Below are 23640 nucleotides of genomic sequence, written 5' to 3' on the forward strand. Positions count from 1 at the left end.
CTCATGCTTATAATTCTAGCACTTTGGGAGGCCAAGGCAGGTGGATCTCTTGAGGCCAGGAGTTTGAGACCAGCCTGGCCAATATGGCAAAAGCCCATCTCTACTAAAAATACAAAAGTTAGCAGGGCATGGTGGAGCATGCCTGTAATACCAGCCACTACCAGCCACTCAGAAGGCTGAGGCAGGAGAATTTATTGAACCTGGGAGGGCAAAGGTTGCAGTGAGCTGAGTCGCACCACCGCACCGCACTTAAAAAAAAAAAAAAAAGCAAAGCCGGGCGCGGTGGCTCAAGCCTGTAATCCCAGCACTTTGGGAGGCCGAGGCGGGTGGATCACGAGGTCAAGAGATCGAGACCATCCTGGTCAACATGGTGAAACCCCGTCTCTACTAAAAATACAAAAAATTAGCTGAGCATGGTGGCGCGTGCCTGTAATCCCAGCTACTCAGGAGGCTGAGGCAGGAGAATTGCCTGAACCCAGGAGGCGGAGGTTGCGGTGAGCCGAGATCGTGCCATTGCACTCCAGCCTGGGTAACAAGAGCGAAACTCTGTCTCAAAAAAAAAAAACAAAAAAAACAAAAAAAAACAAAAAATTAGCTGGGCATGGTGGTGCGTGCCTGTAATCCCAGCTACTCAGGAGGCTGAGGCAGGAGAATTGCCGAAACCCAGGAGGCGGAGGTTGCGGTGAGCCGAGATGGCGCCATTGCACTCCAGCCGGGGTAACAAGAGCGAAACTCTGTCTCAAAAAAAAAAAAAAAAAAAAAAAAAAAAAAAAAAAAAAAAAAATTCCATTGTATGGATATACACCCATTTTTATTTCACCCATTTATCAGTTGATGGACATTTGGGTTGTTTCTACTTTTTGGCTATTATGAATAATGCTGCTAGAATAATAATGTACAAGTTTGTGTGTGAATATATGTTCTCAATTCGCTTGAGAACATACCTAGAGTAGAATTGACAGGTCATATGGTAACTCCATGTTTAACTTCGTGAGGAACTGCCAAACTGTGTTCTATAACAGCGGTATCATTTTCTATTCCCACCAGCACTGTATGAAGGTTCTAGTTTCTCCACATCTTCACCCACACTTGCTATTATCTTTATGTGGTCTATGTTATCTCTGAAGCATGTCCCCTACATCTCCAGGATAGAATCCTCTCTTTCCAACAGGACTGCGCCCAGCTGTGGACCAGCGTACACTTGTATGAGATCACAAGCTCTAACTGTGCTCACCTCTTCCCAGCTCCATGCTCAGTGCCACTGATAACTTGAGAGTGACTGTGATGGGAGTATTTACACCATGGAATTCAGAAAACACTATAGATTGGGGCTTCCCTTCACCTCCCTAGAGAGCCAGTTGTTAAGCATTTACCAGCACACCACTGATAGTATCCATTTACTCCTAACTTCATAGCTTTCTTTGACTTGCTCTTTTCTTCAGTCTCTACCTATATGTCTTCTAGTTCAATTAAAGTCCTAGGCTTTTCTAAATCTCAGCTTGACTCTCTTTCTTGTTTGTTTTTTCTTTTTTGGCATATATATATTTTATTTTACTTTATTAAATTGTACTAATATTCTTCAAGAGACAAACAAGACAAGTAGGCTATAGTGAAGAAATCTTATTTTGGAGAGTTAAGAAACCACTATGATACTTCCAGGTATTACCTTCAGTGATGCTTCTTATCTTTATTCAGGGACTCCAGGTAATATTTAGCTCCTATAGCTACCACAAATGCAGCAAATCCCCATTTGAATCCTTTAAAGAATACATCAAAAAAGGTAACCTTTTGTGCAAAGCCACCCATGTATCTCCAAGCTTCATTGTGGCCCCATGGATCCCTTAGCCCTCATGCAGCCAGCCTCTTCTGGACAGTTTCTAATGGTGTCCCTTCTATCTTCCATTGTCTATAATCTGAAAGTTCCATTTTACTATGTCCATGTTCATGTCCATGTCTGTGTGCCATGTCTGACGGCAATCTGACCTCTCAGGACACTCAACTCTGCAACCTGCTTTTTCTTTTAATTTTAAAATTTTTCTTTGTTTTTTTTGCTTTTTCTTTTTCTTTTAATTTTTCTTTTTTTCTTTCTTCAGAGCGCCAGAATTCAATCAACTCTCTTACACACAGCCATTTTCATAGTTTCAATTGTCTTTATGGCCTTATGATTCCCAGTTTACATCTTGAGACCAGCCTGGCCAATATGGCAAAATCATAGGTTGTGACATATTGGCCAAGTTTATATATTCCCAAATTCTTACCCTTGACTGCTTATGGAGGCATTCCACAAGCACCTCAGATCCAACATTTTAAATATAGTTCTCTCCAGCGTGTATTCTGGATGTCAAAGAAAATAAAATAGGCCAGACACACTGGCTCATGCCTATAATCTGAGCACTTTGAGAGGCCAAGGCAGAAGGATCACTTAAGCCCAGGAGTTCAAGACCATTCTGGGCAACATGGCAAAACCCCATCTCTAGAAAGAAAAAAAAAAAATTAGCCTGGTATGGTGGTGCAGTCCCGTGGTCCCAGCTACTTGGGAGGCTGAGGTACGAGGATCATTTGAACCGGGGATGTAAAGGCTGCAGTGAGCCATGATTGTGCCATTGCACTCCAGCCCAGGCAACAGAGCAAGACTCCATCTCAAAAATAAAATAAAATATAGTGCTCAGCTGCTATCCTCACCTACATTCCATATCTAATTGAAAGGTAACATCAGCCATTTTGTAGTGGCAATACGGGCTCTTCGGGGTTTTTTAAATAGTATTTTCATTAATTTTATCTGCTAACAACTTATATTAGAATAATAATAAGCAACATTTATATTTTTATTATTGTGCATTTTACTTGTTTCATAAGACAAAATACATGGCTGGGCACTATGGCTCATGTCTGTCATCCCAGCATTTTGGGAGGCTGAGTCGGGCAGATCACCTGAGGTCGGGAGCTTGAAATCAGCCTGACCAAAGTGGAGAAACCCCATCTCTACTAAAAATACAAAAAATAGCCAGGTGTGATGGTACAGGCTTGTAATCCCAGCTACTCAGGAGGCTGAGGCAGGAGAATGACTTGAACCCGAGAGGTGGAGGTTGCAGTGAGCCAAAACTGTGCCACTGCACTCCAGCCTGGGCAACAAGAGCAAACTCCATCTCAATAAATAAATAAATAAAATAAAAATTAAAAAATAAAAAATAATAAAATGCATTTGACCGGGCATGGTGGCTCACACCTGTAATCCTAGCACTTAGGGAGGCCAAGGTGGGCAGATCGCCTGAGGTCAGAAGTCTGAGACTAGCCTGGCCAACATGATGAAACTCATCTCTGCTAAAAACACAAAAATTAGCCGGATGCGGTGGTGCATGGCTGTAATTTCAGCTACTCGGGAGGCTGAGGCAGAAGAATCACTTGAACCCGGGAGGTGGAGGTTGTAGTGAGCCAAGATCGTGCTACCGCACTCCAGCCTGGGTGACAGAGAGAGTCTCTATCTCAGAAAAATAAATAAATAAATAAATAAAATAAAATGCATTTGAAGAGTTTAAGTATTTGGTTTCACTTATTTCTTTAAAATATTTAATAAATTCTGAACACTTAAAAAAAATAAAATACCAGTTTCAGCATTGTCCTTTTGCTCTGAGAATGAAACTGCTACATTCAGCACCTCCTCACGCTAGGAGGAGGAGCTTGTGTACAATCTTGAGATCTACCTATTTTCTACCTCTGAAACATCTCTTGAATCAGTCTACCTCTCTCCATGCACACTGCCACTAATGAAGTCAAAACACAGTCATTTCCCACCCAGAGGAGCCTCCTTCCTGCTTTCTGGTGCTTTGCTCTCCTCTCCCCTCCAACGCATTCTCTAGGCTACAGCCAGAGTGATCCACCTGAAATGCAAGTCGGGTTGTATTGCTGCCCCACAGCTGCCCTCCTGAGCAAGGATGGACTCCTGCAAGGTTTACCAGAGCCTTCACTCTCTGGCCTCTGCTTATCTCTCCAGCTTTTCCTCTTTTTATTCCAACCCCGCGCCCTAGCCATAACGGTTTGCGATGCTGCCCACTTTACCTCAAAGTAAAATATTCAGTAAGTATATGGTGAGGGGATACAAATACAATCAGGACAGTCTTGGCATATAAAGAGCCAATGTGTACAGATGTACAGGTTGTGCACTCTATAACCCCAGGGAGAGCTGTTCACATAACAGTCTACAAGACACTATCCGATAAGATATACACCACATCAAAAGAAATAAAGGGTATTCCAATAGGAAAGGAGGAAGTCAAATTGTCTCTCTTTGCAGATGACATGATTGTATATCTAGAAGACCCCATCGTCTCAGCCCAAAATCTCCTTAAACTGATAAGCAACTTCAGCAAAGTCTCAGGATACAAAATCAATGTGCAAAAATCACAAGCATTCCTATACACCAATAACAGACTGAAAGACAGCCACATCAAGAACGAACTGCCATTCACAATTGCTAAAAGAGAATAAAATACCTGGGAATACAACTAACAAAGGATGTAAAGGACCTCTTCAAGGAGAACCACAAACCACTGCTCGAAGAAATAAGAGAGGACACAAACAGATGGAGAAACATTCCATGTTCATGGTTAGGAAGAATCGATATTGTGAAAATAGCCATACTGCCCAAAGTAATTTACAGATTCAATGCTATCCCCATCAAGCTACCAATGACCTTCTTCACAGAACTGGAAAAAGCACCTTAAACTTTATGTGGAACCAAAAGAGAGCCCGCATAGCCAAGTCAATTCTAAGCAAAAAGAACAAAACGGGAGGCCTCACACTACCCTGGACTTCAAACTATACTACAAGGCTACAGTAATCAAAACAGCATGGTATTGGTACCAAAACAGAGATACAGACCAATGGAACAGAACAGAGGCAACACAACATATCTACTACCATCCAAACTTTGACAAACCTGACAAAAACAAGCAATGGGGAAAGGATTCCCAGTTTAATAAATGGTGTTGGGAAAACTGGCTAGCCATGTACAGAAAGCAGAAACTGGACCCCTTCCTGACACTTTACACTAAAATTAACTCCAGATGGATTAAAGACTTAAACATAAGACCTAACACCATAAAAACCCTAGAAGAAAATCTAGGCAAAACCATTCAGGACATAGGCATAGGCAAGGACTTCATGACCAAAACACCAAAAGCATTGGCAACAAAAGCCAAAATAGACAAATGGGACCTAATCAAACTCCACAGCTTCTGCACGGCAAAAGAAACAGTCATTAGAGTGAATTGGCAACCAACAGAATGGGAAAAAAATTTTGCAGTCTACTCATCTGACAAAGGGCTGATATCCAGAATTTACAAAGAACTAAAACAGATTTATAAGAAAAAAACAAGCCCATTCAAAAGTGGGCAAAGGATTGAACAGACACTTTACCAAAGAAGACATACATGAGGCCAACAAACATATGAAAAAATGCTCATCATCACTGGTCATTAGAGAAATGTAAATCGAAACTACATTGAGATACCATCTCATTCCAGTTAGAATGGCGATCATTTAAAAATCTGGAGACAACAGATGCTGGAGAGGATGTGGAGAAATAGGAACACTTTTACACTATTGGTGGAAGTGTAAATTAGTTCAACCATTGTGGAAGACAGTGTGGCGATTCCTCAAGGACCTAGAAATAGAAATTCCATTTGACCCAGCAATCCCATTACTGGGTATATATCCAAAGGATTTTAAATCGTTCTACTATAAGGACACATGCACACGAATGTTCATTGCAGCACTGTTTACAACAGCAAAGACCTGGAACCAACCCAAACGCCCATCGATGATAGACTGGACAGGGAAAATGTGGCACATATACACCATGGAATATTATGTAGCCATCAAAAATGATGAGTTCATGTCCTTTGTAAGGATATGGATGAACCTGGAAACCATTATTCTCAGAAAACTGACACAAGAACAGAAAATTGAACACCACATGTTCTCACTCATAGGCGGGTGTTGAACAATGAGAACACATGGACACAGGGAGGGGAGCACTACACACTGGGGTCTGTTGGGGGGAAATAGGGGAGGGACAGCAGGGGGTGGGGAGTTGGGGAGAGATAGCATGGGGAGAAATGCCAGATATAGGTGAAGGGGAGGAAGGCAGCAAATCGCGCTGCCATGTATGTACCTATGCAACAATCTTGCATGTTCTTCACATGTACCCCAAAACCTAAAATGCAATTAAAAAAAAGATATATACCACATCAGTTACTGCAGTTGTTAAAATAAATAAATAAATGACGTATACTACAAAATAAGAATGCTATGAATATATAGCTGGGTATGGTGGCTCATGCCTGTAATCCCAACACTTTGAGAGGCAGAGGCAGGTGGATCTTTTGAGCTCAGGAGTTCGAGACCAGCCTGGGCAACATGGCAAAAGCCCAACTCTATAAAAATTACAATACTTAGCCAGGAGCGGTGGCATACATCTGTGGTCCTATAAGTCTTACTCTGTCACCCAAGCTGGAGTACAGTGGCATGATCTTAGCTCACTGCAACCTCTACCTCCCAGGTTCAAGTGATTCTCCTGCCTCAGCCACCCAAGTAGCTGGGACTACAGGCATGCACCACCATTCCTGGCTAATTTTTGTATTTTTAGTAGATACGGGATTTCACATATTGGCAAGGCTGGTCTCAAACTCCTGACCTTGTGATCCACCTGCCTCGGCCTCCCAAAGTGCCGGCATTACAAGCGTGAGCCACTGTGCCTGGCCAATAATCAAATGTTTTTCAGAATTATCACCTTGCCTTTATCACTTACCCCTCTAGAGTGACATGGGTTTGCAAATGAAAATCTAAGTAAAAGCATCAAAAGAGAGCATTATACTTGCTCCGCCACCCCGCAGAATGCCTTGCCTGGTCCCCTTCACCACTCCAATTCACCAGTCCCGGCTGAAGCGCCTTTTCCCAGTCCTTCGTGATATGGCCTTAATCCTTCTGGCAGGTGGAGGCTCCCTCCTCCACAACAGTCATGGGGCAAAGATCACAACCTATCTTGTTACTGTTCAGTTCTCCTCGTCCCAGTTAGATGGTAAATTGACTCAACGATTCTCTGCGACTTAAATGTCTGCATGTGCTTTGCCTGCAACAGACGCTCCATGGCTGTTTTGAAGACTTCCCTGATAGACGGATGCACGGTCGGGGCTGTTGCTAACAGAGAGGTTTAAATATCTAGAGGAACAGGAGTTCATTCTTTTCAGGATATTTAGCAGTAATTATACCTACCATTAGTTTTTTTTCGCGGGGAGACGGAGTCTCGCTCTGTCGCCCAGGTTGGAGTGCAGTGAAATGATCTCCACTTACTACAACCTCTGCCTCCTGGGTTGAAGCAATTCTCCTGCTTCAGCTTCCTGAGTAGCTGGGACTATAGGCATGTGCCACCACACTCGACTAACTTTTCATATTTTTAGTAAAGATGGGGTTTCTCCATGTTGGTCAGGCTGGTGCCAAACTCCCTACCTCAGGTGATCCACCCGCCTGAGCTTCCCAAAGTGCTGGGATTACAGGTGTGAGCCATTGCACCCAGCCAATTAATTTTCTATAATCACAAGCACAATAAAGAGATGTGTGGAATAAAAACTAGAAGTCCTCTTTCACCTCTCCTTAATGTGCCCTGTTGGTGAGGGACGTTTTACCTCGCAGTGGCTGCATTCGTCTTTTAGGGCTGCCGTAACAAAGTGCTGCAAACTGCGTGGCTTTAAACAACAGAAATCTGTAGCCACACAGTTCTGGATGCCAGAAGCCCAAAATCAAGGTGTTGGTGAGGCTGGTTCCTTTGCAAACCGTGAGGGAGGATCTGGCCTGTGCTCCTGCCCTGGCTTCGGGTGACAGCCAGCAATCCTCAGCGTTCCTTGGTGCGTGGCGGCGTAACTCCAACTCTCTTTTTAAATTTTTTTTTTTAACCTTAGAAAACCTGAAGTAAATAACTCCAACTCCCACATGGTATTTTCCTTGCGTGGTCGTCTCTGTCCAAATTTCCCCTTTTTTATGAGGACCCTGGTTAGACTGCATTAAATTTGAATACATCCACAAAGACCCCATTTCCAAATCAGCTTGCATGCTGAGGTGCTGGGGGTACTCAGTTTGAATTTTTGAAGGACACGGTTGGACTCAAAACAGTACCTATGCCTCAAATTTTCCTCTAGACAAGGGGAGAAGCATGGCTCTTTGTTCCATGCTGTGAAATTTGAGAATTACTTCTTAGGTCAAAAAAATGAAAAAAGAAAAAGAAAAGCAGACTCATGTTACCTCCTTGAGGGAAATAAAATTAATGTTTACTGGGCATCCCTCATGGTCCTTGAATTTTGCAAATTTTATCTCTTTAATCTTCATAACCACCCAGAGATCCTTGACGTCAAAGACTGTGTCATGCACTGGCATGACCCCACCACCTAGCTCAGGGCCTGATGCTGCAGGATTTGTAGAATCAATGAACTCCATCCGGTAGATATTATTTCCCCCATTTTAAGAATGAAGAAACCAATTAAGAGATGTCCAGTCATATGCCCCGAGTCACACAGCTGGTATGCAAGCTATGGATTTAGGACGGAAACCCAAGCCTGCCTGCCGTTCTTCAAAGCTCTTATACTTTCCATAAAGCTTAAACCAATGGTTCCCAAAGTGTGGCTTCAGGACCTGTGGGGGCAGCAGCAGCAGCAGGAGCCCCTGGGGACTCGTTAGAAATTCGAATTCTTGGGTCCCTCCCTGCATGGTAGCTCATGCCTGTAATCCTAGCACTTTGGGAGGCTGAGGAGGGCGGATCATGAGATCAGGAGTTGGAGACCAGCCGGTCTGGCCAACATGGTGAAACCCTGTCTCTACTAAAAGCACAAAAATTAGCCAGGTGTGGTGGCGTGTGCCTATAATCTTAACTACTGGGGAGGCTGAGGCAGGAGAATCACTTGAAACCAGGAGGCAGAAGTTGCAGTGAGCTGAGATTGTGCAACCACACTCCAGCCTGGGTGACAGAGCGAGACTCTGTCTCAAAAAAAAAAAAAAAAAAGAAAAAAAAAAAAAGAAAAGAAAAAGAAATTTGAATTCTTAACCCCCATCACTGACCCACTGAATTAGAACCTCTAGGGCAGGCATCCCCAGACTTTTTACACAGGGGGCCAGTTCACCGTCCCTCAGACCGCTGCAGGGCCGCCACATACTGTGCTCCTCTCACTGACCACCAATGAAAGAGGTGCCCCTTCCTGAAGTGTGGCAGGGGGCCGGATAAATGGCCTCAGGAGGCCGCATGCGGCCCGCGGGCCGTAGTTTGGGAACGCCTGCTCTAGGGTAAGCCTACCCATCTGGATTTTAACAAGGCCTCTAGGGGTGCTGATACCTGCTGCAGTCTGGGAACCCTGCACTAAGCCAGAAAGCTGCCTGGGAAAGGCAGGGGTAGGTGTGGAGTCAGAGATCAGCGTGGTCATTTTTTTTTTTTTTAATTTTGAGTCCCCTGTGTAGTTGCCAGACTTCCAGAAATCTTATATTGTCCTCCAACCATTATTGCCATTATTTATGCTGAAAAATTACATGATCCCATGATTTTTTTAAAGAGAGGGAGGAGAGAAAGAAGACTGCTTGGAGGCAACTACTTAAATCCATTCTTCGTTCAAGTTTCCTTCCTTTGCTGGAAATGATGAGCCCTCCTATGGGCAGCCCTGATGAGAATTCCCGAGTTCAGCTTCAGCTTTCCTACCTAGCAAGAACGCGCTGTCCTCTCTAGGATAAGGCTGGCAAGATGTTGTTAAAGCCTCTAGAGGGCTTCAAAGTTGTGATGACGGAGGTGAAAGCTGCTCCGCTCTGCAGGGCTTTATCTACACAAGCAGGAAAGAAACGCCAAGAGCAGCAGGTGCTGCAGCCGCCAGAACAGCCACGATTTCTTATCAGTAGGCCAACGGGGGACTGTCATAAAAGCTGGCTGTTCACTGGGCAGATGTTCTTTTTCATGTTACACAGAGGGCCAGGGCTAGGCTTTGCAGGAATAACCTGGTTTTAGAGGAAGCTACTTTTCTTTTGGGGGGTCTTGGTGGCAGAAGAGGGCAGCCAGATGCCAGCCAGAGGGGAGAGGCCCGGAGCCCTGTGAGGTCAAGAAGCCCACACCAGGGCTTCACCACTGGGCTTCACCTGGAGAACCTACGAGGCTTTGCAGAGTAAAAGCTGAAGACACCCAAAGCTATGGCAACAGGAGGGAGCAGTGCCGTTGAGTCGCCTTCGATGTTTCCTCTGGGAAACTGTGTTATTGACCATTGTGAAAAGGAGAGGTGAGGCTGGCAGGAGTGGATTTGGAGAAAAGAACAGAATGTAAAGCAGAACACTCAAGCACAAGCCATTTGCCTAAGTTCACTTTCTCCGGTGGCTTCTGCTACAAGGAAGAAACGGAAGAGCTCCTTTACCCAGTGCTAAAATTGTTAACAGTGCTCCTCTGCCCCCTCCCACCTCCTCCCACCCGTGACCAGGCACTGACAGTTCCCCTGGGCCAGCCTGGCGCAGCATCGCGGGGAACAGGAGTCCACATTAGCACCTCACACTTTGCCAAAGTAGAAATGGCTTGGATCCAAGAGTGAAATTTGATGGAAGAAATTAAAGCAGGATGCCATTCTCCCTCATTTCCAGGAAGGCCTCACATGATCCTTCTGCTTTTCAGCAGGCACAGGAGGAAACAGGACAAATCTTGCCATTTCTGTATTTTTATGCCTACTGACAAACAAGCTATTTCTTTATTTCCTCCCACTCTGAGGAGTGCCAACTTCTATAATGGTTTATAGACAGTAATTAAACATATCCCCTGCTATTCCAATTTGAAACAAAAGAAAATTACCCTGGCCTAAAAAATGAGATAGATTCCATTTCTACTTCACATACATATGATGAAGAAATAATAATCACTGGTTCCATAATAATCTCAGTAGATATTGGGAGATAATATCCAGAGATACCAGAGTCTCAGTAACCATAGGAACTAATCAGTGAATCTCTCTGTAATGTCTTCCTCTAATGCTGCCAGTGTTTTCCATTCTCATGCCACAGATTGATCATCGGTACATCTTTCTGTTGCACCTATCTGCTAAATGATTTTCCCATGTGCTTTCTCCATGGGCTCTGAGCACTACATATTCTAAATTTTGGGGGGATTCTACTTTGGCCACCAGGAAGCTCAGAGTCAAGTTTCCAGTTCATTTGCTTATACAGCATTTATATATTCATTTAATGATTCTTTCTGCATTTGTCATTCTAAGTTGTATTTTTTTTCTTTGAGACAAAGTCTTTCTCTGTCATTCAGGTTGGAGTGCAGTCGGGCAATCATGGCTCACTGCAGCCTCAACCTCCCAGGCTCAAGGGAGCCTCCCAAGTTGCTGGGACCACTGGCATGAGCCACCATGCCTGGCTAATTGTTATATTTTCTGTAGAGACAGGGTTTTGCCATGTTGCCCAGGCTGGTCTTGAGCTCCGGGACTCAAGTGGTCCTTCCACCTCAGCCTCGCAAAGTGCTGGGATTACAGGCATGAACCACCTCACCTGGTCCTAAGTTGTATTTTTTCTGCCATAATTTTTATTTTATATTTAGATTTTACTATTCCGATGGAGGTATTTCCTGAAAACTGAAGTCCCTGTAGATAGGGACACAATTAATTCATTAGTTAATTAAGAGCATTCATGGTAAAACAAAAAAAAAAAATTCCTGGTTTGATCTTTGCCTTCCTCTCCCACTTGATTTCTAACCGTGTTCTCTTTCCTTCTGTTCCTGCTCCTCCCACTACACTGACCTTCCTTCAGTCCTTTGTACTCATCTCAGGGCCTTTGTCTGTGTTGATCCCTCCCCTTGCAGGGCTTATTACTTCTGGACATTCTTCAGACCTCGCTCAGAAGAGTTCCCTGAACTTCTGGCTTAAGTCAAATCCCTTAATATGTGCTCTCATTGCACCATGCACCTTTCTTTGTAGCACTGTCAAAGTTGTCATTTTATTCTGACTATGATTTGATTAATGTGTACCTCTCCCACTAGACTATAAGCTCTATAAATCATGCCTGGTGGGTCTGCAATCAATTTTGAATAAATGGACAAGTTTATATATACATACATACATACCTATTAGTTTCTCTGGCTCTGATTTTTTCTGTTCTCCCAAATGAGTATCTAAGCATACCACTGCCCTGCTCACAAAACACAAGTCATTCTCCAGTGTGTTCACAATCCAGTCTAATCTTTCTACTCACCAGACTCTCCAAGGGCCTCCAAGACTGACCTCAAACTCTTCCTTTTCTCCCGCTTCTACTAAAGTGACCCTGGACAACCTGACATTCCCCCATACAAGCCCTGCACATTTCCGTCTCCTGGCCCAAATGTCCCTCTTCAATGACCTGCCCAGGAACCGTTCTATACCAGGGGTTAAGCTAAGTTTGGGTGCTGTCCTAGGCCCTCAAATGTCTCCTACCCTTAAAGTTTTCTCTGATTTCTTCAGTTTCCCTCTTATAATTGCAAACCCAAAGCCTTCTGTTTATGTTCACTTTTCTCTCATATACATGCATTATATTTACAGACATATTGCCTTTCCCTCACTAACCTGCAAAGCTCTTGAGGGCAAGCACTGAACCCATTCATTCCAAATTCTCAGCTTCAAGTCCAGCACCTGGCACATTGTGAGTGCTCAAAGTGATTATTTTATTAATAAATAATAATAATAACATGGAGATTTAAGAACGTCCAATATAGGATGCTAGTCCAACAGCTACAGGAATGGATGCTTTCATTATACACCATGGCATGGTTCTCCCTTCAACAGGAATTAGAGCTTCATCCTCCTCCCCTGGAAGGTGGGCTGAATTTTGTGACTTGCTTTGAATGAACAGAAAGTCTGTGGGGAAAGTGACAGTGTGTGACCTTTGAGATTGGGTCATAAAAGGCATGGTGGCATCTTCCTTGCTCTCTCTGATTACCTATTCTGAAGGAAGCTGGCTGCTATGTCATAAAAACACTCAAGCTGCCCAATGGAGGAGGCCATGCTTAGGAACCAAGGCCCCTTCCATAGCTGTGTGAATGAACCATCTTGGGACTGGATATCCAAATTCCAAACAAGCTTTTGGACGACTGCAGCCCTGGAAGACATCTTGACTGTAACCTCCCAAGAGACACTGAGCCAGAATCACCCAGCTAAACTGCTCATGAATTCCTGGCCCACAGAAGTTGTAAGATAATAAGTGTTTTGTATTTATTTTTAAAGAGAGGGTCTTGCTATGTGGCACAGGTTGGTCTCAAACTCCTGGGCACAAGGGATCCTCCTCCCTCAGCCTCCCAAATAGCTAGGACTACAGATTTACATCACCACATCCAGCAAGTATTAATAAATGTTTGTTATTTTAAGCTGTTCAGTTTTAGGGTAATTTGTTAGGAAGCAATAGGTAACTAATATATGTATTAATAGTTAATCCATTTAGAGAAAGATTCGTTTCTAATTCCTATTATTGGGCCAAAAGAGATTTCTGTCTCACAAGTAGCTGATTTTACAATATTAATGTTCTATTGTTAACAATTTGGGAGGCTGGGGTGGGAGGATCACTTGAGCTCAAGAGTTGGAGAACAGCCGGGCACGGTGGCTCAAGCCTGTAATCCCAGCACTTTGGGAGGCCGAGGCGGGTGGATCACAAGGTCAAGAGATCGAGACCATCCTGGTCCACGTGGTGAAACCCCGTCTCTACTAAAAATACAAAAAATTAGCCGGGCATGGTGGTGCGTGCCTGTAATCTCAGCTACTCAGGAGGCTGAGGCAGGAGAATTGCCTGAACCCAGGAGGCGGAGGTTGCGGTGAGCCGAGACCGCGCCATTGCACTCCAGCCTGGGTAACAAGAGCGAAACTGTCTCAAAAAAAAAAAAAGAAAGAAAACAAAACAACAACAACAAAAATGAAAATATATTTTCATACTTTCAGCAGCTGTCAAGCCCTAACTGTAATTATCTGTTGTGTTCTTTATCTGGTGTGACATAGAAAGAGAGCTTAAGAAAGGAATGTGACAAACAGCCCAATTTTTATCACTCACCAGAGGGACACAACAGACTGAGGAAAAGATGAGTTTGACTTATTTTCAAAAAATTTGGCAGAATTCGCCACCCGGCCCATCTGCCCTGATCCAGACAAGCTGGCAGCTTGATAAAGCAGCCAGGCTCTTGAGTCTGGCCCTCCATGTCTCAGTGATTCCCTGGTGAGAATGAGCTTTTTGGCCTTCCTCACAACCAAAGCTGCCAGAGCCCGTCAGCTGACCACAGATGGAGAGGGCTAATGATGTCATTGAAGAATCCATGCTTCAGGCCGGATGCAGGGGTTCACAGCTGTAATCCCAGCATTTTGGGAGGCCAAGGCAGGCAGATCACTTGAGGTCAGGAGTTGAAGACCAGCCTGAGCAACATGAAAAAAACCCATCTCTACTAAAACACAAAAATTAACTGGGCATGGTGGCACATGCCTATAATCCCAGCTACCCAGGAAGCTGAGGCAGGAGAATAGTGTGAACCCGGGAGGCAGAAGTTGCAGTAAGCCAAGATGGCACCATTGCACTCCAGCCTGGGCAACAAGAGAAAAACTCCATCTCAAAAAAAATTATATCTTTATACCCATACATATAGAAGTATAGCAGCTCAGGAGAGAGATCCAAGATGGCTGATCACTAGCAGCTCGAGATTGTTGCTCCCAGTGAAAACGCAAAGAACGAGAGGATGCCACATCTTCACATGAATTCTTGTTGCTCATGCACCAGGAGATTCCCAGCGGAGGAGCCCCACGGGTCGCCAGCGCGACTCTTGTGACCGGCGAGGCGGTTTTGCCGGCGCCTCGGAGCATCGGTTCTTGGTGCAGAGTCAGAAAAGCACCATCAATCTTAACGCCGCTGATTTAGTCGGCGCAGTGGGTTGCTCAGATTTCGGCGCTGAGAATCAATAAGTTGGACGTCCACTCAGAAACCCAATTACAAAGACGATAATTATAAAGACCACAGATGGATAAATCTACAACGAAGGGAAGGAAACAGTCAAAAAAGGGTGAGAATACCCAAGATCAGAACGCCTCTTCCTCAGCAGGGGATCCCAGTTCCTCATCAGCAACTGAACAAGGCTTGATGGAGAACGAGTGTGTTCCAATTACAGAAGCAGGCTTCAAAATGTGGATAATAAGAAACTTCTGTGAATTAAAAGAACTTGTTCTAACACAATCTAAAGAAACTAAGAACTTTGAAAAAAGGTTTGACGAAATGTCAACAAGAATACAAAATTTAGAGAGGAAAATAAGTGAATTGATGGAACTGAAAAACACAATACGAGAACTACGTGAAGTATGCACAAGTTTTAACAGCCGAATTGATCAAGCAGAAGAAAGGATATCAGAGGTCGAAGACCAACTCAATGAAATAAAACTAGAAGACAAGATTAGAGAAAAAAGGATAAAAAGGAATGAGCAAAGTCTCCAAGAAATATGGGACTATGTGAAAAGACCTCATCTACGCTTGATAGGTGTACCTGAATGTGATGAAGAGAATGAATCTAAGTTGGAAAATATGCTTCAGGATATTATTCGGGAAAATTTTCCCAATTTAGTAAGGCAGGATAATATTCAACTCCAGGTAATACAGAGAACACCACAGAGATATTCCTCAAGAAGAGCAACTCCAAGGCACATAATCGTCAGATTCACCAGGGTTGAAATGAAGGAGAAAATACTGCAGCCAGAGAGAAAGGTCAGGTTACCCACAAAGGGAAGCCTATCAGACTTACAGCAGATCTTTCAGCAGAAACCCTACAAGCCAGAAGAGAGTGGGGACCAATATTCAACATCCTTAAAGAAAAGAACTTTCAACCAAGAATTTCACATCCAGCCAAACTAAGCTTCATAAGTGAAGGAAAAGTAAAGTTTTTTGTGAACAAGCAAGCACTCAGAGAATCCATCACCACCAGGCCTGCTTTACAAGAGCTTCTGAAAGAACCACTACACACAGAAAGGAACAAACAGTATCAGCCTTTCCAAAAAATACCAAAAAGTAAAGAACATCAATATAATGAAGAATTTACATCAACTAATGGGCAAAATAGCCAGCTAATATTAAATGGCAGTATTAAACTCACATATATCATTATTAATTCTAAATTTAAATTGACTAAATTCCCCAATTCAAAGACAGACAGGCAATTTGGACAAAAAACTAAAACCCATCGGTATGCTGCATCCAGACCCATCTCACATTCAAGGATACACAAAGACTCAAAACAAGGGATGGAGAAAGATTTGCCAACCAAACAGAGAGCAAAAATAAATAAATAAAAAGCAGAAGTTACAATTTTTGCCTCTGATAAAATAGTCTTTAAAGCAACAAAGATCAAAAGAAGCAAAGAAGGACATTATATAATGATAAAAGGATCAACGCAACAACAAGAAGAGTTAAAGATCCTAAATATATACGCACCCAATACAGGAATACCCAGACATACAAGACTTATAAAGAGACTTAGACTCCCACATAATAATAGTGGTAGACTTCAACATTAATATTAGACAGATCAATGAGACAGAAAATTAACAACGATATCCAGGACTTGAACTCAGATCTGGAACTCTCCACTTTACACAAAATATACACTCTTACCAGTACCACATCATATCAACTTAGAAGTTTAAACAAAATGTTGGTTGGCTCCTTGTTTGTTATTCTCTTCCCTCATTTTTTTTCATGTCTCCATTATTAAGGACAATTACAGGCATACCCATATTTAGACTGCATTCTAGCCCAGGCAACAAAGGAATACCCCCATCCTCTCTCTCTCTTCCTCTTTCTCTTTCTTCCTCTTCTTTATTCTTTTTATTATTTTTTTTTTTAAAAAAGGAATAATTGAAGATAAGAAAAACTTTTATTTTTCTTAGTCTCACTTGATGTAACAGATAACAATTTGTTCATACTAATAACGTTGTATTTAATGATTATAGCTTATTAGTATTAGTGAGATAAATGACATCAATGATACAAGGGATGGGAGGGAGGAATTAGGAATATTTTTTTGTTATAAAATTCTTGCACCATGCACAAGGTAACATAACGTTATAAAAAAAAAAGAAGTATAGAAGCTCTGTAAGTATGGATAGAAAGCTGGAAAGATATAACAAAATGTTTACAATGAGTTTAACCAATTATGAAATTCTGGGTAAGTTTTGTGGTCTTTTTTGCATTCCATATTTCTTGAATTATTAGAATAAGAGAATATAATTGTTGCAAAATCAATAAAGTTATTTAAAAATAGTATTTAATACACCAAAAGGAAATAGAGAAATTTCAAGTTCATCTCATTCAAAATCAACACTTCGTCTGCTTTTCCTTGAGTGTGCAATTTCACTACTGTGCTGTAGGTTTCTTGCTGCATTACTAAAGCAGTGATCTGTACCAACAGATACAGTGATTAAAACTGCTCATATGTCATCTTTATAGAAATATGCTGCAAGTATATAAGCGATCTTGTGGCATACTGTAAAATCGTTGTCTTTGTAATACTCTCTCATAGCCTTCACTTTTCTTTCTTAGTGCTTAACCAAATCTATAACTATAGGTCCATTAGAGTGGTTGGTTATTTGCATCAACTTTGCTTTTCCTAGTGATATGCTTCAAAAATGGCAACAAATTCTTCCCATCCCCACATGTATGTCCCTACATAATGACTTCGCAGGAGACGTCAGTCTAGTTCATGGCCCGACCATGTGACTTGCTTTGGCCAATAAGACATTAGCAATGATGACGTGGGCAGAGGCTTGAGAAGAGCTTGCACATGGAGGCTTGCTCTGCTACTGCACTTGGAATTCTGAGACCATCCTATAACTGAGTGTAAGCTGGCCTGCTGGAGGATAAGAGGCCACCTAGAAGAAAACCTGGGCTCCTCAATCAACAGCCTGTCAATGTCAGACATCTGGGTGAAGCATATTAGGTAATCTAGCTTGGAGTCAATCCTCCAGTTGACCACAGTCACACAAGGGAGCCCAGCATAGTTCAGCCATGCTGCCTGAACCAGTCAAACGACAGGATTGTGAGCTAAACAATGGGTGCTGTTTAAGACAAGAAGCCTATAGGTGGATTGCTCTACAGTAAAAGCTAACTAATACAGATCCCCCAGTCTGTTTTTTTGAGACAGGGTCTTGCTCTGGTGCCATCACGGTGCACTGCAACCTCAACCTCCTGGGCTCAAACAGTCCTCCTACCTCAGCCTCCCAAGTAACTGGGACCATAGGGGCCTACCAACACACCCAGCTAATTTATATATTTTTAGTAGAGATGGGGTTTCTCCTTGTTGCTCAGGCTGGTCTCAAACTCCTGAGCTAAAGCAATCCACCCGCCTCAGCCTCCCAAAGTGCTGGGATTATAGGTGTCATAGGTGTCAGTCCCCTTTCTTTTTAAGAGAGTCTCACTGTGTCGCCCATGCTTGATCACAGCTCACTGTAACGTTGAACTCACGGGTTCAAGTGATCCTCCCACCTCAGCCTCCCTAGTGTCTGGGACTACAGGTATGGGCCACCATACATAACTAATTTTTGTTTTCTTTTTTTGAGACAGAGTTTTGCTCTTGTTACCCAGGCTGGAGTGCAATGGCACGATCTCGGCTCACTGCAACCTCCGCCTCCTGGGTTCAAGCAATTCTCCTGCCTCAGCCTCCCAAGTAGCTGGGATTACAGGCGTGCACCACCATGCCTGGTTAATTTTTGTATTTTTGTAGAGACGGGGTTTCACCATGTTGATCAGGATGGTCTCGATCTCTTGACCTCGTGATCCACCCGCCTCGGCCTTCCAAAGTGCTGGGATTACAGGCGTGAGCCACCGTGCCTGGCCTTAATTTTTTAAAATGTTTTGTAAAGATGGAGTCTTGCTATGTTGCCCAGGCTGGTCTTAAACTCCTGGGCTCAAGCAATCTGCTGGCTTCAGCCTCCCAAAATGCTAGGATGACAGGCATGAGCCCCCACCCCCTCTTTTTTTTTTTTTTTTCAATGGAAAGATTATCCAGGGCCGGGCGTGGTGGCTCAGGCTTGTTATCCCAGCACTTTGGGAGGCCGAGGCAGGCAGATCACTTGCAATCCACAGTTCCACACCAACCTGGCCAACATGGTGAAACCCTGTCTCTCCTAAAGAGACAGGGTGTGGTGGCACATGCCTGTAATCCCACCTGCTCGAGAGAATGAGGCACAGGAATCGCTTGAACCGGAGAGGCAGAGGCTGCAGTGAGCTGAGATTGTGCCGCTGCACTCTGGCCTGAGTGACAGCGAGACTCTATCTCAAAAAGAAAAAGGAGGCCAGGCTGTGGCTCACACCTGTAATCCCAGCAGTTTGGGAGGCCAAAGCAAGCGGATCACCTGAAGTTGGGAGTTCAAGACCAGCCTGACCAACCCAACATGGAGAAACCCCGTCTCTACTAAAAATACAAAAATTAGCCAGGTGTAGTGGTGCACACCTGTGATCCCAGCTATTCAGAAGGCTGAGGCAGGAGAATTGCTGGAGGTGGAGGTTGCAGTGAGCCAAGATCGCACCACCGTACTCCAGCCTGGGAGACAGAGCGAGACTCCATCTCAGAAAAAAAAAAAAAAAAAAGGTTTGGTGGCACATGCCTGTAATCCCAGCTACTTGGGAGTCTGAGGCAGGAGAACTGCTTGAACCTGGGAGGTGGAGGTTGCAGTGAGCTGAGATTGCACCATTGCACTTCAGCCTGGGCAACAAGAACAAAACTCCATCTCAAAAAAAAAAAAAAAAAAACAACTCCATCTCAAAAAAAAAAAGGCTGGTCCGAGTGTGTGGTGTTTACAACTAATTGATCACAACCAGTTACAGATTTCTTTGTTCCTTCTCCACATCCACTGCTTCACTTGACTAGTCTTTAAAAAAAGAAAAAAGAAAAAAAAAAAGGAATATTCAGGCAAAGAAGACCTCCATTATTGGACCACTGGAGTATGAAAGGCCCATATTTGCAGAAATTATCTAAATATGACAGGGCTAGATAGTTCTTGGTAATGTTCTGTTCTCAGAGCTTAGTCCCTTCAGTGTCTAAGGCAGCAGCATTAAGCCCCTCTTTTCAGGATTCATGCTGAATGTAAATAGAAACTCTAAAGTGTGACTAGGGCAGGAGAATCCTTTAGACCAGGAGTTCAAGGCTGTTATTTCTATATTCCCTTTTGGCCTATTGAATACTATTTTTAAGTAATCTTATTGCTTTTATAACGATGACACTTTCTCATTGTAATAATTCAAAAGCCAGGTGCGGTGGCTTATGCCTGTAATCCCAGCACTTTGGGAGGCCAAAGCAGGTGGATCACCTGAGGTCAGGAGTTCAAGACCAGGGTGGCCAAAGTGGTGAAACCCTGTCTCTACTAAAAATACAAAAATTAGTCGAGCATGATGGCAGGTGCAGCTACTTGGGAGGCTGAGGCAGGAGGATTGCTTGGACCTAGGAGGCAAATGTCGCAGTAAAGCAAGATCGTACACTGCATTCCAGCCTGGGTGATAAGAGTGAGACTCCATCTCAAAAGAAAAAAAAAATTTTTTTAATTTAAGAAATACAAGCCGGGCACAGTGGCTCACGCCTGTAATCCCAGCACTTTGGGAGGCCGAGGCAGGTGGATCACGAAGTCAAGAGATCGAGACCATCCTGGTCAACATGGTGAAACCCCGTCTCTACTAAAAATACAAAAAATTAGCTGGGCATGGTGATGCGTGCCTGTAGTCCCAGCTACTCAGGAGGCTGAAGCGGGAGAATTGCCTGAACCCAGGAGGTGGAGGTTGCGGTGAGCCAAGATCATGCCATTGCACTCCAGCCTGGGTAACAAGAGCAAAACTCCGTCTCAAAAAAAAAAAAAAAAAAAAAGAAATACAAAATGCAAAAGAGGACACAAAATTTACCCAATACTTCAAACTTTTGTAAACTCTACCAAATCTGGATATGAAGAGTTATTTGTGCCCACAGGACGCTTCCCTGAGAGACATTACAGGCTCCTCTCAGAGAGAGAGCAGTAGTTATTGCCTAGTGAGTGACATTTCTGTTTTACCCTAAGATGGTACCTACCTTGAGACCTTAAGATGCTACTAATTTCCAGAAGCCTAGCCCTAGAAGTTGCTTTCAACCAGACTCTATTTAGTGAGTGATCTGAGTGAGAATTCATCTGTCCAGATTCCAAAATAGAAGAAAACTCATCCAACCTGAGACACATCAGATTACAAAACTGAAGAAAGCTGTAAAAGTCTAGGTAAATATGACCTCTAAGAGCGCTAAAGAAATAACATGACTGGGAGAGAGATCCAAGATGGCTGATCACTAGCAGCTCGGGATTGTTGCTCCCAGTGAAAACGCAAAGAACGAGAGGACGCCATACCTTCACATGAATTCTTGTTGCTCACGCACCAGGAGATTCCCAGCGGAGGAGCCCCACGGGTCGCCAGCGCGACTCTTGTGACCAGCGAGGCGGTTTTGCCGGCGCCTCGGAGCATCGGTTCTTGGTGCAGAGTCAGAAAAGCACCATCAATCTTAACGCCGCTGATTTAGTCGGCGCAGTGGGTTGCTCAGATTTCGGCGCTGAGAATCAATAAGTTGGACGTCCACTCGGAAACCCAATTACAAAGACGGTAATTATAAAGACCACAGATGGATAAATCTACAATGAAGGGAAGAAAACAGTAAAAAAGGCTGAGAATACCCAAGATCAGAACGCCTCTCCCTCAGCAGGGGATCCCAGTTCCTCATCAGCAACTGAACAAGGCTTGATGGAGAACGAGTGTGTTCCAATTACAGAAGCAGGCTTCAAAATGTGGATAATAAGAAACTTCTGTGAATTAAAAGAACTTGTTCTAACACAATACAAAGAAACTAAGAACTTTGAAAAAAGGTTTGACGAAATGTCAACAAGAATACAAAATTTAGAGAGGAAAATAAGTGAATTGATGGAGCTGAAAAACATAATACGAGAACTACGTGAAGTATGCACAAGTTTTAACAGCCGAATTGATCAAGCAGAAGAAAGGATATCAGAGGTCGAAGACCAACTCAATGAAATAAAACTAGAAGACAAGATTAGAGAAAAAAGGATAAAAAGGAATGAGCAAAGTCTCCAAGAAATATGGGACTATGTGAAAAGACCTAATCTACGCTTGATAGGTGTACCTGAATGTGACGAAGAGAATGAATCCAAGCTGGAAAATACACTTCAGGATATTATTCAGGAAAATTTTCCCAACTTAGTAAGGCAGGATAATATTCAACTCCAGGTAATACAGAGAACACCACAGAGATATTCCTCAAGAAGAGCAACTCCAAGGCACATAATTGTCAGATTCACCAGGGTTGAAATGAAGGAGAAAATACTAAGGGCAGCCAGAGAGAAAGGTCAGGTTACCCACAAAGGGAAGCCTATCAGACTTACAGCAGATCTCTCAGCAGAAACCCTACAAGCCAGAAGAGAGTGGGGACCAATATTCAACATCCTTAAAGAAAAGAACTTTCAACCAAGAATTTCACATCCAGCCAAACTAAGCTTCATAAGTGAAGGAAAAGTAAAGTTTTTTGTGAACAAGCAAGCACTCAGAGAATTCATCACCACCAGGCCTGCTTTACAAGAGCTTCTGAAAGAACCACTACACACAGAAAGGAACAAACAGTATCAGCCTTTCTAAAAAATACCAAAAAGTAAAGAACATCAATATAATGAAGAATTTACATCAACTAATGGGCAAAATAGCCAGCTAATATTAAATGGTAGTATTAAACTCACATATATCATTATTAATTCTAAATTTAAATTGACTAAATTCCCCAATTCAAAGACAGACAGGCAATTTGGACGAAAAACTAAAACCCATCGGTATGCTGCATCCAGACCCATCTCACATTCAAGGATTCACAAAGACTCAAAACAAGGGATGGAGAAAGATTTACCAACCAATCAGAGAGCAAAAATAAATAAATAAAAAGCAGAAGTTAAAATTTTTGCCTCTGATAAAATAGTCTTTAAAGCAACAAAGATCAAAAGAAGCAAAGAAGGACATTATATAATGATAAAAGGATCAATGCAACAACAAGAAGAGCTAAAGATCCTAAATATATACGCACCCAATACAGGAATACCCAGACATACAAGACTTATAAAGAGACTTAGACTCCCACGTAATAATAGTGGGAGACTTCAACATTAATATTAGACAGATCAATGTGACAGAATATTAACAATGATATCCAGGACTTGAACTCAGATCTGGAACAAGTAAACGTAATTAACATTTATAGAACTCTCTGGAACAAGTAAACGTAATTAACATTTATAGAACTCTCCACTTTACACAAAATATACACTCTTATCAGTACCACATCATATCAACTTAGAAGTTTAAACGAAATGTTGGTTGGCTCCTTGTTTGTTATTCTCTTCCCTCATTTTCTTTCATGTCTCTATTATTAAGGACAATTATAGGCATACCCATATTTAGACTGCGTTCTAGCCCGGGCAACAAAGCAATACCCCCATTCTCTCTCCCTCTTCCTCTTTCTTCCTCTTCTTTATTATTTTTCTTATTATTCTTTTTTTCTTTCTAAAAAAAAAAAAGAAATAACATGACTTA

General features: G+C 42.9%; 1 protein-coding gene and 1 pseudogene across 6 annotated transcripts in view; both read right to left on the reverse strand.

Moving 5' to 3' along the window:
• ELAPOR1 (endosome-lysosome associated apoptosis and autophagy regulator 1) overlaps positions 1–23640 on the reverse strand; it is a 99928-nt gene that overhangs the window by 62775 nt on the left and 13513 nt on the right. The gene's annotated exons all lie outside the window — the stretch shown is intronic.
• Positions 1509–22180, reverse strand: LOC141580326 (NADH dehydrogenase [ubiquinone] 1 beta subcomplex subunit 3-like; annotated as a pseudogene).

This window comes from Saimiri boliviensis, chromosome 11 (assembly GCF_048565385.1).
Source record: "Saimiri boliviensis isolate mSaiBol1 chromosome 11, mSaiBol1.pri, whole genome shotgun sequence".
Taxonomy (NCBI): Eukaryota; Metazoa; Chordata; class Mammalia; order Primates; family Cebidae; genus Saimiri; species Saimiri boliviensis.